Raw genomic sequence first — 15099 nt, 5'->3', positions numbered from 1 at the left:
TTTAAAAATGAGTCAAACCCGGAAAAGCGGGAAAGGGAAAAGCAAGAACCAGCTACTGCCTGCTTCATTCCTACTGGCTCTACATTTTATATTTATAAATTTCTATTCAAATATTTTTCAAAATAATTTAAAACAAAATTCTTCACCTAAAAAGTAAATGTTCAATACTATTATATTTAGAGGAATAAACACAATTCTTACAATAAATGTTGGTGACCCAAATTAATATTTTTTTCTAGTTTTAAGTCTCGTTTTTAGCCTTTAGGGATGCAAGTCAATTGCTTCACGTTAGCAAAAGGGTCACGCGAATTATTAAATGTCAATATATCGTTTTTCTTTTAACGAATTATTTCATTAGTTTCTGTAAATTTCTGCATGTTTGTCGGTATAGTACAAGCTTTAATTAGTTTGAATAATTACTTTATTATATATTATTAAGGTTATTCAGAGCAGAGAACGTTGGCCGGAAACCCGGAAGTGCGCAGTAGTGAGACCTCTCGCTCCCCTTACACGCTCTTCGACCTTAAACCGACACGTCGGGTGAGATTCTCGGCACAGCATCATCAGCGCTGACGTGGGAGCTACGTGAGCGAAGGCCGTCCAACCCGACTGTCATTGGTGACGAGTCAGACTACGTAAAACTTGGGTAAGTCTGCCACATTTCGGTCAGCGCCCATCGCATGGAGCCGGAGGACGGCCCTCAATCAAACTTTGTTCAGCGGACTGGAAGGCCGAAGAGTTTCCCGGCCAAAATGGAGACAGAAATGTTTCCAGTTGGTTCAGCAGTTCCTGCACAGCTCCGTCAATTGTCTGCTATGTGGGAAGACGGCAACGAATTCTCCCTTTCAAAATAAAAACAACTATTGGTTTCCGTCCGTGTGACGTTAAAGCTGGTGCAACAGATTTCCAGGAACACATCGCTCTACTTTCGAAATGAAATACAATGAAGTGACACCAAAGTGTCTTCGAAATGTCAAAAGTTTCGTTTTTAATGTACGACGCGGCGTCGCGCTTTTCTTTTCTTTTACAAGTTTTAAACCAATGAGTTATATCACTAGAGGAGACATCACGTGGTTCCTCATGGGAGGAGAGCACAGCCATCTTGGTGAGGTCAAGTTACTGCTGCAGTGAATGCATTTGAACACATTTTTTGCATAATACCAGTTCATTGTTTGTGTTTCAACTGCCAAAATCAGAGAACTGAGTCCATGAAGGAGGAAATATATAATTTCACAGATAAGTATTATAATTTTTTTCTTTTAATGCTGCAGGGGCTTTATTAATATTACACATGTTGACATGGATGATGCTGCAGGGTTATTATCAACATGCTGCATGATGTACGGAGAATTTGCTGTCATCATAAATGTACATTTTATTTTGCTAAACCTGTATACAGCATACTAGGCTATTATAGTAATATAGATTTATACATTTCTGACTCAGTGACTGAACGTTTCACTATTCAGACTTAAGGAAAAAGTGGATCTTAGCAATAAAAAGAGCTAACCCAGATGGATCACTGTGGTACCAACTAGTAATACAGTCTGACTGTTCAAAACATTTTGTGGAAACACATTTTGATGAGAGGCCAGACTGTTTGCTTGAAACCCGACACCATAACATCTGTGTTACACAAATTGATCACTATCATGAATCAGTATAAATCTATTATTTTTCTTTGTTGTTGTTATTTTAGGGTAAATCTATTGTTCACTTTTGGACTTCTTTTGAATATTTATTTTATTATTATTATTATTATTATTGTTATTATTATTATTATTAATAATATTAATAGACTTATATTTTATTATTTATTGACTTATTATGTATGTATTGCTATTATTTATTGTTTGTATTGACTTACTATTGATTTATTATTATTATTATTATTATTGACTTATTGTTGGGTTTTTCTAAATAATTTAAATTACATGTCAAAGAGGTCTAAAACTCCTAAATGTTTACAAATAATTTTTTTTAATTCTTTGTAATAATTTTTTTATTTGTAAGAAGTCCTGCAACAATGCATTTTCATTAAAGTTTGAGCTTTTAAGGCTGACTGTTTCTCTTCTTTAACAACAACAAATTATGTATCTATATATATATTATATATATGAAGATAATACATTTACATATATGTATAAATATATATAAATTGTAAAAACATATATAGTATATAAAAGCTACTTAGACACCACTAAAAGCAATAGACCTTTTTCGCAAAAACCGGAAGTACGTCATCAACGTGTAAACCTAGTTCCGGTTTGTGCTTCGCTTGCGGAGGAATGGCAGAGCCTAGAGTGTTTTCGAAGAGCCTGAGTTGTGTTCCGAAGTTCACCAGCACCGATGTGATGAATAGTGTGAAGATGCATTCGTCCACTAAAGGAAACAAATTGGACAAGGGATATAAATTCGTCCACGAAGAGTTTATCCACCATTACCAAGGTAAGCTTCAGCTAGCTTTAGCCATAGCCGCATCACCGGTAACTCTTTGTTTACGTCAACTGTAAATCCTGGTGTTATTAATTTGTAATATAAGGCATAACACATCGCAGTGAATATGCTGTGTGTATGTTTAAGTGAAAAGGCATGAGATTAACATAACACCCAAAAATTTGGTGAAGCTGTAAATAAGAAATGTTAAGTTGCCCAAATGCGTCTTCATTCTTTTTGCTGCGGTTGCGGCACTTTCTTCACTTACTAGTATTATTTTTCTGAAAGTATGGTGAGCAGAAGTCCTCTTTTCCTGGACATGTCCTCTCTTTTGATACTTATATAATAAAATAACATTGAACATAGATGAAATGTAATTATATTTGCTTCATTTATGCAGCTCTGAACACCAATTACTCTCGATGAAATATCTCACAAACTCACTTCACTCCTGTTTTTTACAAACTCAAATCTGGTCACCCTACTGAAAGTTATAGTTTCATTTTACATTGATGTAGCAACATAAGTATGTCTTAATTTCAACCTATTTAATTTATTGTGTCTAGATATCACTGGATGCAGAATGTGCCAACCTGAAAGCTTTCTTCTGCAGTTGTGTGGCTGCTAAAGGATTTTGCAATCACATAGTTGCCATCCTGTTCCAGAGCGCACATTATTCACAGCTGGGTCTGCAGGCTGCTCCACCCCCCCGGCCTGCACGAGTGGCTTGCAAAGATGGCACAGACCAAGAGCACAGGTGGGTTTGTGATCATATTGTCATTATTTTTTAAGAACGGATGTGTATCCAGAACAACTCTAAATTATTATAAAAACACCCCAAGTAGTGACTACAGACTGTAATTGCTTTTTGCCTTTTACTTATAAGGGAATCCATCCTGAACCGGTTAGTGAGCTGATGGTGCAAAAGCCCAAAACAGTTGGCAGGGACGGTCAGAGGTCCACACTGTACAAGGCATTTACAGGTGATTCACTTTTTGTTGCTTTGTGAGCAAGTTAAGTTTGTTTTTTTTCTAATCTTATGACTAACCAAATTATGGTTACAGCAGATATAATGAATTAAATTGAAATGTAGTTATGCACTTATCAAATCAAATCAAACTTTATTTATAAAATAGCGCTTCTCATGCACTTTATTGCAGCTCGAAGCGCTTTAACACTAAAAACAGTAAACACACAACATTACAATAAAAACCCCAACCCACCCTTCACCCTTCCCACTCCCCTCCATTAAAGCACATGACCCATGGCTCCCACGTACAATGAAATATGACTATGTAACTGTAAAAGAATAAATAAATAAATAAATAAATAAATAAACAAACAAACAAGCATGGCTTGGCTCTGTTGTGAGGAAACAGTATCTGGGAATCCTTTCATACCAGGAGCCAGCCCGGCCACCGGAACATCGCCACAGCGCCCACCCAGACCGGGACAACACCGGGGTCCCCCTCACACCCAAAAGCTGTAAAATTAGACCCCAGCCGCCCCAGCAAGGGCAACAACTGCAGCAACAACCGCTGACCAAGCCGGCAATCCCTGGAGGAAAAGATCCCCTCAAGAAACACTGGGGCTAAAATCATAAGATGCTAAAATTAAAAACATAAAAAAGAAGAAAAAAAAATACATAAAATTGAGAATAAGATGCATAAAATTAAAATAAATACATAAAATAGCATATATTAAAACTAATAGAATAAATTAGCAGTTAAAATCAACTAAAAGCTAAATTAAAAAGGTGAGTCTTGAGCCTCTTCTTACAAACCTCTACTGTCTCTGCGGCCCTGAGGTTCTCCGGCAGGCCGTTCCACAGGCCAGGACCATAATGGCAGAACGAAGCCTCACCATAAGTTTTGGTCCTCACCTTGGGAACAACTAAGAGGCCAGCACCGGAGGACCTCAGGGTCCGCGAGGGCTCATATTTTAAAAGAATATCATTTAAATAAGAAGGCCCAAGACCATAAAAACATTTATAAACCATTAAAAGAACTTTAAAATCAATCCTGAAACGCACAGGGAGCCAATGCAGCGATTTTAAAACCGGTGTAATGTGTTCCCGCCCTCTGGTCCTCGTCAGAACTCGTGCGGCTGAGTTCTGTAGAAGTTGTAAGTTTGAAAGAGACTTTTTGGGTAAACCAGAGAGAAGGGCATTACAATAATCTAAACGACTGAAAATAAAAGCATGCATTAGTACCTCTGTGCTGGCAAGAGAGAGGAACGGGCGACTCTGGCAATGTTTTTGAGATGATAAAATCCTGTCTTAACGACATTTTTAATGTGTGGGATAAAATTTAGCTCAGAGTCAAAAAGTACGCCCAGGTTTCTCACACATGGAGAAGGTTTAAAATTATGAAGATGTGGTAAAATCATCTCTCTCTTGTCTTCAGAACCGATGATTAAAACTTCAGTTTTGTCCTGGTTGACAGTTTATGTCTAACTTTTGTGTGTTGTGTTTCTCTTGTGTAGGACCACAGCCAGATCCATATCTGATGGCATCTGGAAGCAGATTATGCCAGGTGCAGCCCCAACCTCTCATGGCTGTGTTGGATGGGTTTCTGAGATGGAATGAAAGAGAACTTGGATATATATTGTGGCAAATGCATGAATGCATACCTTAAATTACACTTATCTTGTCTTTAACAATCAGTTCAGCCTTCTGTCTTACTGTTGATCTGTAATGTTATTTTTTATTGTAAATGTTTGATGTTATTTGCATACCAAAAAATTAAATGAGGCACAATTTTGACCAAAATTGTTTTATTTGTTCATCTAATTTTTTGTGTAGTCAGTCACATTTCAACAGAAAAATATTACGAATATAACATTTATATTTAATTAGATTTTAAGAATATGTGGAAACACTAAATTTTTCCATACTATTTGAACATTATACATTATTTACATACCAAACATTAATTCACTCTTCAAAACAAAAAAGTCCTTGATAATTTGCCAAAACACGGCGGTTAAGCCAGATCTGATTCACACCGCCCATCAGTGTGAGCGGCACGGGAGAGTCCCTGATGTGGAAGGACTTTATCCTACTGATCACTCTTTCCACCATAATTCTGAGGCGGGTGATGGCTTGGATTTGTTCATTTTCCTCCTTGCTGAATTGAGCTGAAAGCTTAAAAGGTGGAATGATGATCTTAGATCCAATGTCAGTAAGGAGGTCTTGAACGAGGAACTTTTGTCCGCCATGACATCGTCTCCTGGGTCCAGCAAAGGAACTTGGCTTCTAAGTCATGGATGTAATCCAAAGCCTCATCCAGAGCACATGTGAAGATAAAGAAATTAAAAATCAGTCTTAATATATTTATGCTACCTTTCAACACAACACAGTAATCATGTTTTGAAAAGTATGTTAAGTATTTAATTACAAATACATTTAATTTATTTTTGTTAAGGAAATTACAAAATGACAAAATGCTCAAAAGTGATTAAATACATGTAATTAAAATAGGTGAGAGCATGAACATCTTTTATTATAAATATTAATTTTTTCAGGTAGAAATGCATTTATCCAATAACGGTACACATAGTTGACTAACGTTAACCAAACACATTATGAACAACCTTACCTGTGTCACGTAGTCCTGATCCATCTTTACTGCCTTAGCTTAGCCACCGTATGCTAGTATCTTCACAGCATAGCTGCATAGACTGACGTTTGAGGTTCTGTCATATACTGACTCCCTTCTCAAAGGAGCAGTAAAGTTTTTCCAAGGGAAAATACTCCGGACGACACCACTCTTCAGGCGACGAACGACGCAGCCGCACCCCATCCGGAGCGAAGTTAGTAAGTGCCGGCAGCAGAGGGTGCTACCTGTGTTTACATTAAAACTATGCCCTTCATCTCTTCGCATCGCCTATATCCATTTGGGTTTCAGGTTTGGATCCACAGGAAAATAATGAAATGAAAAGTAAGGCTGTTTTTGGTAGGAAGACGAACAGCCTGGAACGCAACAGAGACTGCAACTCTTCGACTCTGCCATTCTTCATATCTGCTGCTACGCTAACAGGAAGTTGTTTTACACGTCATTGACGTATTTCCGGTCGAAAAATGCGGAAGTGTGAAAAAGGTCTATAGAAATCATTGTCATGTGGGCGTCGTCGACCTCACCAAGATGGCGTCACGCTCCGCCACCGTCGGCCAGGCTTCTAAAGCGGGCGTGTCTCCTCTAGTGATATAACTCATTGTTTTAAACATTTTAAAGTAAAAGACCGTTAAATGTATGTTTTTTTGTTTTTAAAACTCCACAACATTTAAGAATAAGGTGACAGTTTTAAATACAAAACTATTAAACTTTTTTAGAATGATTTTTCATAGAAATTGAATTTATTTAAATTAATATTTTCACAAAAATGTCTAGTTGCTGGTGTGATGCTTTAAACTTCAAAACTCAATACTTGAGTTCCTTAGCAAAAAGTAGTGTAAGTGTACCACAAGTATACTTGAAGTTTACTTTTTATATACTTTACTATTATATTTACTACTATACTGCACTACACTTACATGCTCTAAAGTAGACTTGCTATTCTCCTACTCAAGTATACGTAATTTATGGAAGTGATTCTGTAGCATAATTCAAAATAAAAGTCTAAACCAGAAATGTTTTTCCATCTCTAAATGAAGCTGCATTTTCTGTCTCAATATTAAAATTAAAAATCAATCCTTCAAAATGCTTTTTAATTTTCTTTTTCATCAGAAAAAATCTGTCACTTAATTAAAATGATAATGAAAATGGTATTTGACATTTAATTTTTCAATAGTTCTCAGGTAAACGTGTAACAGAATTCATTTAAAAATATCAAATTTGACGGAATGTATTAACAGAAATGCTTTTTCATTTTCTAAATGTAACTGCATCAAATGACTCAAAATTAAAATGAACAATCAATACAGTAAACCCTTGTTTTTCGCGGGGGTTACGTTCCAAAAGGAACCCGTGATAGGCAAAATATGTGAAGTAGAAACCTTTATTTTTTTTACAATTATTATACAATTAAATACTCTATTATACATTGAAAAGAAAGAACAAACCATTTTACAGGCTCAAGCATTTCTTTCACAAATAAAAGTACTTTAGAAACGTTTTTTTTTCAACAAATAACTTCTGTACTGTACTGTCAAATAATAATTTTAATCATCAATGTGAACAGAAGGCTTCAAATCGCAGAGATTAGCCCCGCCCACCACGACCTGAGAGTAATTGGATTAAACGGGAGAAAATTTAAAATGATTGTGAAAAATTACAAAGTACAGTTGGACAAATAGTGACTCAGGTGTATTTCACTGCTCTAGACTGCAGTCTGAGCCGCTGCATCCTGACTCCGCTCTGCAGTGTTTTCTTCTTTTGAAGCCCGCGGTGCAGCTGTGTTTGTTCGGGAGAAGAACATAGTGATTGGCAGTTGTTGTCGTTCTTTTTTCTATGGGTTTTAGAGAAACTCGAAATTGCAAGAGAATTTGCACGTACGTAATGTAAATTTGGCAAGCTGATTTACGTATGTGTACATATTAAACTGCAACGTTTTTGACGCACAGGTAGAGAAGAAGCGGAGTGACTTTTTAGCCAATCAGAATGCAGAACACAATGCACGATGCAAATCCATGAAGTAGCGAAACCGTGAAAAGTAAACCGCGTTACAGCGAGGGATCACTGTACTTCAAAATGCTTTCTCCAGTGATGAAAGTCTTCCGGGTTTTCCCGGAAATCCGGGTTTTTGAGCAAAGCGATGGTACCTTGCGGGAAATAAAGACCTGATCTCTACGGACAAATCGTTTTCCGGATGAAAAAAATTGTCTGAAATCTGCGAATTTTAGCTTTATTTTCGATATTTCTCCGGGGATCTCTATATTTTGTCTTCGTCTTCCCGGCCTAATTGACCAATGACGGGACGTTTTAGTTGCTTTTAGATGCATCGACGGCTCTGATTGGCTCTGTCTGTACCACGTGGTCAGCGTGACGGATTCCCTAGAGACCAAATGGCGGAACCACGCTAAATTTTCACAAACAAATCTGAAGAGTTTGCGATCAAATTTGTGAAAATAATGGCTGGCATCGTCATTATTGAGCGTGGTCACGACATCAGTTGTGAGAAGACGATAAAAAACAAATTAAAGTGGTCTTGGCTGGAAGAAAAAGACAAATATGGCGATTTCTTTCCATCGTACATTCGCAAGACAAATGTTGGAGGTAAGTACAATTTGTGTTCAGAATTTTACTCTCAGCGGTTTTAATACAATTAGTTATGGTGGAATTTATGCAGAGATTAAAACATGGTAACTGTCTTATACATTGTTTGAAATCGCCATTTATGTCAAGTCTATGAATGGTTTGTATGTATCGTTTGTAGTAGTTTTTTAGGACCAGCAAGTCCTTAATGGCAAGTCAAACTAGGCGTTTGAATGAAAAATCATGATGCTCCAATTAGTCTTAGTTTCTTGATTAAGAAGTGAATAACTAGCTGCCAGAATGTACCAGAATGCATCTAAGACCATGTATTTTTCAAAAAGTTTCTCCACGCCCGCCATATCGCTCAAAGAAAAGTTCAGGGATTTTTCCCTTGCCTGGCTTTCATCACTATTTTTCACTTTCTACATAAAAACTGTTTATTCTGTATCATAATTAAAACGAAAATGCAAAGAGGGGATTGCATATTCATTTTAACATCCACCCTGTGAACATTGTCACATTATTCAATTCAAATAAGCATTTCCAGAGGGGAGGTGGGGCGATGATGTCAGTGCTATCTCCGTGTGTCCGGCTGCTAACAGACACGCTAGGAGCAGTGGAGCTTTGTGTTTCCGCCTTCTGCAGACGCACCACGGTCTGCGAAACCCCCCACCCCCGACCAGCTTTTTTTTTTTCGGACCGGCAGCTTCATTCGCATAGCGGAGCGCTAAGCCCTGCGATCCGAAGCTCCCGATCACCGAAGCAGGCGGAAGTCCTGCTAGCTGCAAGCTTCGGTCCGTAACAGAATGGTCCGCTTGATGCCATTGTGAATACAGACCAAACGGAAGGTTCGGGACTCCATCTGGAACAAATTTAATGGAACCGATCCAGAACAAAGGATTTTTCCATTTTGAATACACCCAAAATTATTTTCAGGGTTGTGAAAATAATGAAACACATGGTTCTTAGCAAAAAGAAAACCAAATTAAGAACCACCAAGTAGCTTACCTGATTTAATCACATGCAGTTTGAAACAGTCTTTGCCTTGAGGTGTGGGAACACAGTCACCCATTCCACTTGGTGACTAGAACACATTAATGAGAGGCAGAGGGGCCCGTTGCGTGATATGAAGCTGGGCACATAGGCAGCTTCCCCACAAATTTTGACCAAAATCTGGACCTGTAGCAGTTGCGTTAAAACCATACACCGCAAAAGCCAATGGACAAATTGAGGTGTGACGTCACCCAGAGAAAATGTCGTACCGCCAGCTCTCCCAAATGATGCCAAATCCCTCACCATTGCTTCCTGATACCGGCACTGCCATGTTGAAGCCAGTCGACAGTGATAGGCCTGAGTTGCTCTGAGTCATCATATCTATGGCAACTACTGTTGCCAAACAGGCGTGGGCTTATTTTGAGTCCCCACCTCTTTCCCTGCTTCTACCTCTTGAACGCTGCATTTCCATTGACTATAAAATTGCGCAAATTGGATTTGCAATAAAAATTCACCTAATGGACTTCCGGTTATGGCGGCCATGTGAAAAGTCGTGTTTTCTGCCGCTCTGCAGCTCGTGCTATACCAAGAACTTTACTTGCTGCTATCCAAAACTAAATTACAAGAGGAATGAAGGAATAATGCCTAAAAAACCTAAAACTGGAAAAGAAACAACTGAAAATTCTAAGCAACCCAAGTTAACAGAGTTTCGTCTTCGAGGGGAAGCGCAGAAGGCTAACGCTGCCACTGTCCAAATGGCGGAGACGCGCGAGGAGGAAAGCAGCAAGGTGGATAAAATACTGTCTGTTGTGACCTCCATGAAGACAGACTTTTCTACAAGATTTGACAAACTTTTATTGGCAGTCGAAGACATAAAACTGGAACTGAATGATTGCGCTGAACGAGTGACACAAACGGAGGTGCGCATTTCCAACACGGAGGACGACATCAGCGTTTTGCAGGCCAAGGTGAGCGCACTGGAAGCAAAAGGAAAAGTTCTGGAGGACAAAGTCTTAGATTTGGAATCAAGATCAAGGCGGAACAATTTAAGACTTGTCAATTTGCCAGAAGGAGCTGAAGGACAGGACCCATGCCTGTTCTTGGAAAAGTGGCTTCCAGAGGCGCTCGGCACCGAAATGCTTCAGACTCCGCTGACCATAGAAAGAGCGCACCGGATCGGACCGCGGAGAGACGGCAACGCTCCACCTCGCACTCTCATCATGAGATTCCTTAACTATAAGGATAAGCTGGCTGTTGTCTCTGCGGCGCGGGCCAAAAAGGATCTTCGCTACAAGGAGCAGCGGATCCGATTCTACCCGGACCTCGCGGCGGGAGTGCACCAGCTTCAGAAACAGTTCGACTCGGTTCGAGAGGATCTGCGCAGATTGGGGATAAAGCACGGAGTGATTCACCCAGCAAAGTTACTGGTGACCTACGAGGGGAAGACGCACGCCTTTAAAACACCGACAGAGGCTCGAGAGTTTCTCAAGAAGATCCAGAAGAACTCTGAGTGAAAGTGATTCTGATCTGACATACTATTCTCTCAACAGTTGTGAGAAACAGGTAACGGGACGGGAAAATTGGCATTCCAATATGGAAACATCTGAGTGACTTTTTTTTCTTCTTCCTTTATTTTTCTTTTTCTTAATTAATAATATTTTTTGAAACAATTTCTACAACTGTATACATTAAGTGAAAATTAGCAGCGTAGAAAAATTATTTTTGGTCAAGGCACGACCAGCAGTGGCGTTAATGTTCGATTTGAGTGACATGGGCAGACTGCTCCTCCCAGAGAGAGGATCAGGCACGTGCCATGGCGGGAGACACAATGTGGGGGGAGGGAAACCCATTCAGTTGGGTAAATGGGGTAACGGGTGTTCAAGTTTGGTGTTTTGGATATGTTCTCTTATATCCAGGTTAGTTAGGCTTCTCTTTAAAAAAATGTTCATTGTATTATGTGAAAGTTTCACAGCAGCTGAAAAGAAATACAGATCTCTTCTTTTTTTTCAAGAGACAATTTACTCTAAATGCAAATAAATACTTTGATCTGTCCAAATTAATGCAAGGAGTAGATCTAAACTTTGTAACATGGAATTGCAGGGGATTGCAACGTTTCAAAAAGGTCAAAAAAGTAATAAACAAAATAAAAGATATGGGGTCCAAAATAGTCTTTCTTCAGGAGACCCATCTTCTAGAGGAAGACGAAAAAAGAATTAGAAGAAGATGGCGAGGGAGCGTATTTGCTTCAGCATTTTCTTCCAGAGCAAGAGGAGTGATGACTCTTATTCATGAATCTGTACCATTCCATGTCAGTAATGTGATTAAAGACAAGAGGGGTAGATATTTAATAATACAAGGATCATTATTGTTGAAAACATTAAATTTGGTTAATATTTACGGTCCTAATTCTGATGATTTTAAGTTTTATGAAGACCTGTTCCTTACACTTTCAGCGCTGCCCGGGCAATTTATAATAGCTGGGGACTTTAACTGTACCTTAAATCCAAGCCAGGATAGATCCACAGGAACCGACCAAACTCATAACAACTGTAGACTGAGTATTCGGAGATCAATGAAAGAACTAAAACTGCTAGACATTTGGAGGGAATTAAATCAGCAAACCAAGGCCTATTCATGCTATTCTGCAACATTTCAAACCTACTCACGTATAGATTATTTCCTAATTTCTTCTGAATTGATGTCCAAAATCCAAAAATGTACATATGACAATATTGTAATTTCGGACCATGCTCCATGTTGCCTAGTATACAGGGATGAAAAAATATCCAGCGACCCTCCTAGATGGCGATTCCAACACAAATGGCTGCAGGACGGAGAGTTTGTTAAATACATAGGAAAACAAATAGATGACTTTTTCTACTTCAACACAGATCAAACTTCAGCCTGCATTAGATGGGATGCCTTTAAGGCATTTCTTAGAGGAAAAATAATTAGTTACACAAGCTATAAAAATAAGAAAGACAAACAAAATTTTGCTCAACTAGAGAACAAAATAAAACACACACAACAAAAAATTTATGAAAATGGGGATCTGGAAGCAAAAAAAGAGTTATTACTCCTAAGAGCAGAATATGACAAACAGTCCAGTAACAGGGCTGCATCAAGCCTTTTAAGGTTAAAACAAACATTTTATGAACAAGGTGACAAGGCTGGAAAATTATTGGCATGGCAAATAAAACAACTGGAAACTAAAACCTCTATCACATGTATCACAAAAAATGAACAAAACTTAGTCAATCCAAAAGATATCAACGACGCCTTTAGAGAGTATTACCAGAAACTGTATGACGCTCAAGGGAACTGTAATCCTACTGACATTAATAGTTTCCTAAATAGGCTGAATATTCCAGTTATCTCAAATGAGAATAAGATCAATTTGAATTTAAAGTTTAATAACATAGAAGTCGCACAAACTATTGAAAACATGAAATCAGGAAAAAGTCCAGGTCCAGATGGTATTCCGATTGAAATATATAAAAAATTTAAGGATAAATTGCTAACACCCCTACTGGAAATGTTTACTGAGGCATTTGAAAAAGAATGTCTTCCACTCTCCATGAATCAAGCCCTTATCACATTACTGCCAAAACCAGGTAAACCACCTAACAAATGCGAGAATATGAGGCCTATTAGTTTACTGAATTCTGATCTTAAAATTATTTGCAAATTGTTAGCAAGGCGTCTCCAAAACGTTCTGCCACATATAATAAATAGAGATCAGAATGGCTTTGTTGCTGGAAGACTAGGATCTCATAATGTGAGAAGAGTTTTAAATATCATTCATCATAAAAAAGAAAACAGAGATACTGCTCTCCTGTCATTAGATGCAGAAAAAGCATTTGATAGGGTTGAGTGGCCCTATCTTTTCAGTATCTTGGAAAGATTTGGATGCGGATCCAACTTTATAAAATGGATCAAGATTTTGTATAAAGACCCGACAGCGGAAGTTTTAACAAATAGAAATTTCTCTAAGCCAATTAAAATTAAAATAGGATGTCGGCAAGGATGTCCTCTCTCTCCTTTGCTTTTTACTTTAGCAATAGAACCATTTGCAGCAGCGATTCGTGCACATACACAGATAACTGGAATCACAATAGGACCCACTGAACACAAAATTTCTTTGTTTGCAGACGATGTCATTTTATATTTGAGTAACCTTACTTCATCAATCCCAGCAGTGCTGGAAGTGATTCAAATATTTGGAAGTATTTCAGGATATAAAGTGAATAATGCAAAATCCTCAATTTTAATGCTAAATTCTATGGAAAGGCAAAAACCCACTTCCAAAACATCTCACTTTAAAGTAGTTGAACATTTTGAATACTTAGGAGTGGTAATTGTACCAAAGCTGGATCAAGTTGTCCAACGTAACTATGATTACTTAAAAGAAAAAATCAAAGATTCAATAGACAGATGGATGAAGCTGCCCATAACTATAATGGGAAGAATAAATATCCTAAAAATGAACGTGTAATGTCTGTTCTTGTCTTACAGACATATAATAGACTGCAGGACACTCTGTAGGTTCAACTCTTGAGACTTTTATTCCTCCGTTGCTCTCTAACATACATTCCAGTTCCAGACGTTCATCAATCACTTCTTCGTGTCCTTTTCAACTCGGTCCCTTCTTGCTTAACTTACCAGTGCCCTCTACTGGTCACTTCTAACATTACATCTCCCCCTTCAAGTAACGTTTTAGAAAACTCTCAATGGAACTTATGACATCCTTGTGTAAACAGTTATTTTAATAATAACTCAATTGCCTTATAAAAATTCTAGGCTTCATACTCTTACATGAAATTAAACATTCTTTCTTACTCTAGGCTTCAACTTATTACCTAAAATTAACATACTTCCTTTAACTTCTTATCCTCCTTTTCTTTCAGAAACAGCTACAGCAAAAATGGCTGAACAAATTGAAACAGCTGCTGAAATACATAAACAAAGGGAGCATACATTCTCAGAGATTACTAATTTTCTCTACTAAAGTCCTAAATCACCAATCTAGTCTGACTGGGGCTTTGCTCACTCTGCCTGAGCGAGTGACGGTACCCGTCCCGGGTGAAATTGGAAGAGTTCGCTGCTTTTCCCCTTCCTGCGTGTCTTCTAGAGTGTGCTGGTTGGTGGACTCACTGACAGGTTTAGGTGGTGGTGGTGGTGGGATGAACTGCAGGTGTCGTCTGTTTCTTCTGTAGCGCTCTCCTTGATCTGTTTCCACGACGTAGGACCTTGGAGTGGAGCTAGAACTGTGAACCACGGCAGACGTTGTCCATCCTTTCTGTCCGTCCAGTTTGGTGAGCACTGAGTCTCCCGGCTGCAGTGGATGTAAAAGTCTTACTCCATTTCTGCCATTGTAGTAGTAAGCTTGCTTTTGCTTGGCAGCTGCATCTGCCTGTCGGATCTTCTCCTCTGTAGGCCATCCCGGTTTCAGGTTGTCATGCAAGGTGGGTAGCGT

General features: G+C 38.5%; 1 protein-coding gene across 2 annotated transcripts in view; it reads left to right on the top strand.

The window, feature by feature from the left end:
• Positions 1 to 525: 525 nt before the first annotated feature.
• The window catches only part of LOC101157884 (cAMP-responsive element modulator), a 58123-nt gene continuing 43549 nt past the window's right edge, over positions 526 to 15099 (top strand). The window contains exon 1 of one of the 2 annotated variants that reach the window (XM_023965168.1): positions 526 to 646. The gene's annotated coding sequence lies outside the window, so the exon portion shown is untranslated. The remainder of the gene's footprint in view (positions 647 to 15099) is intronic. The other variant, XM_023965169.1, reaches the window with a different exon arrangement.

This window comes from Oryzias latipes, chromosome 17 (assembly GCF_002234675.1).
Source record: "Oryzias latipes chromosome 17, ASM223467v1".
Taxonomy (NCBI): Eukaryota; Metazoa; Chordata; class Actinopteri; order Beloniformes; family Adrianichthyidae; genus Oryzias; species Oryzias latipes.
The sequence above is the reverse complement of the archived record's forward strand: the minus strand, read 5'-3'. Positions and strand labels throughout refer to the sequence as shown.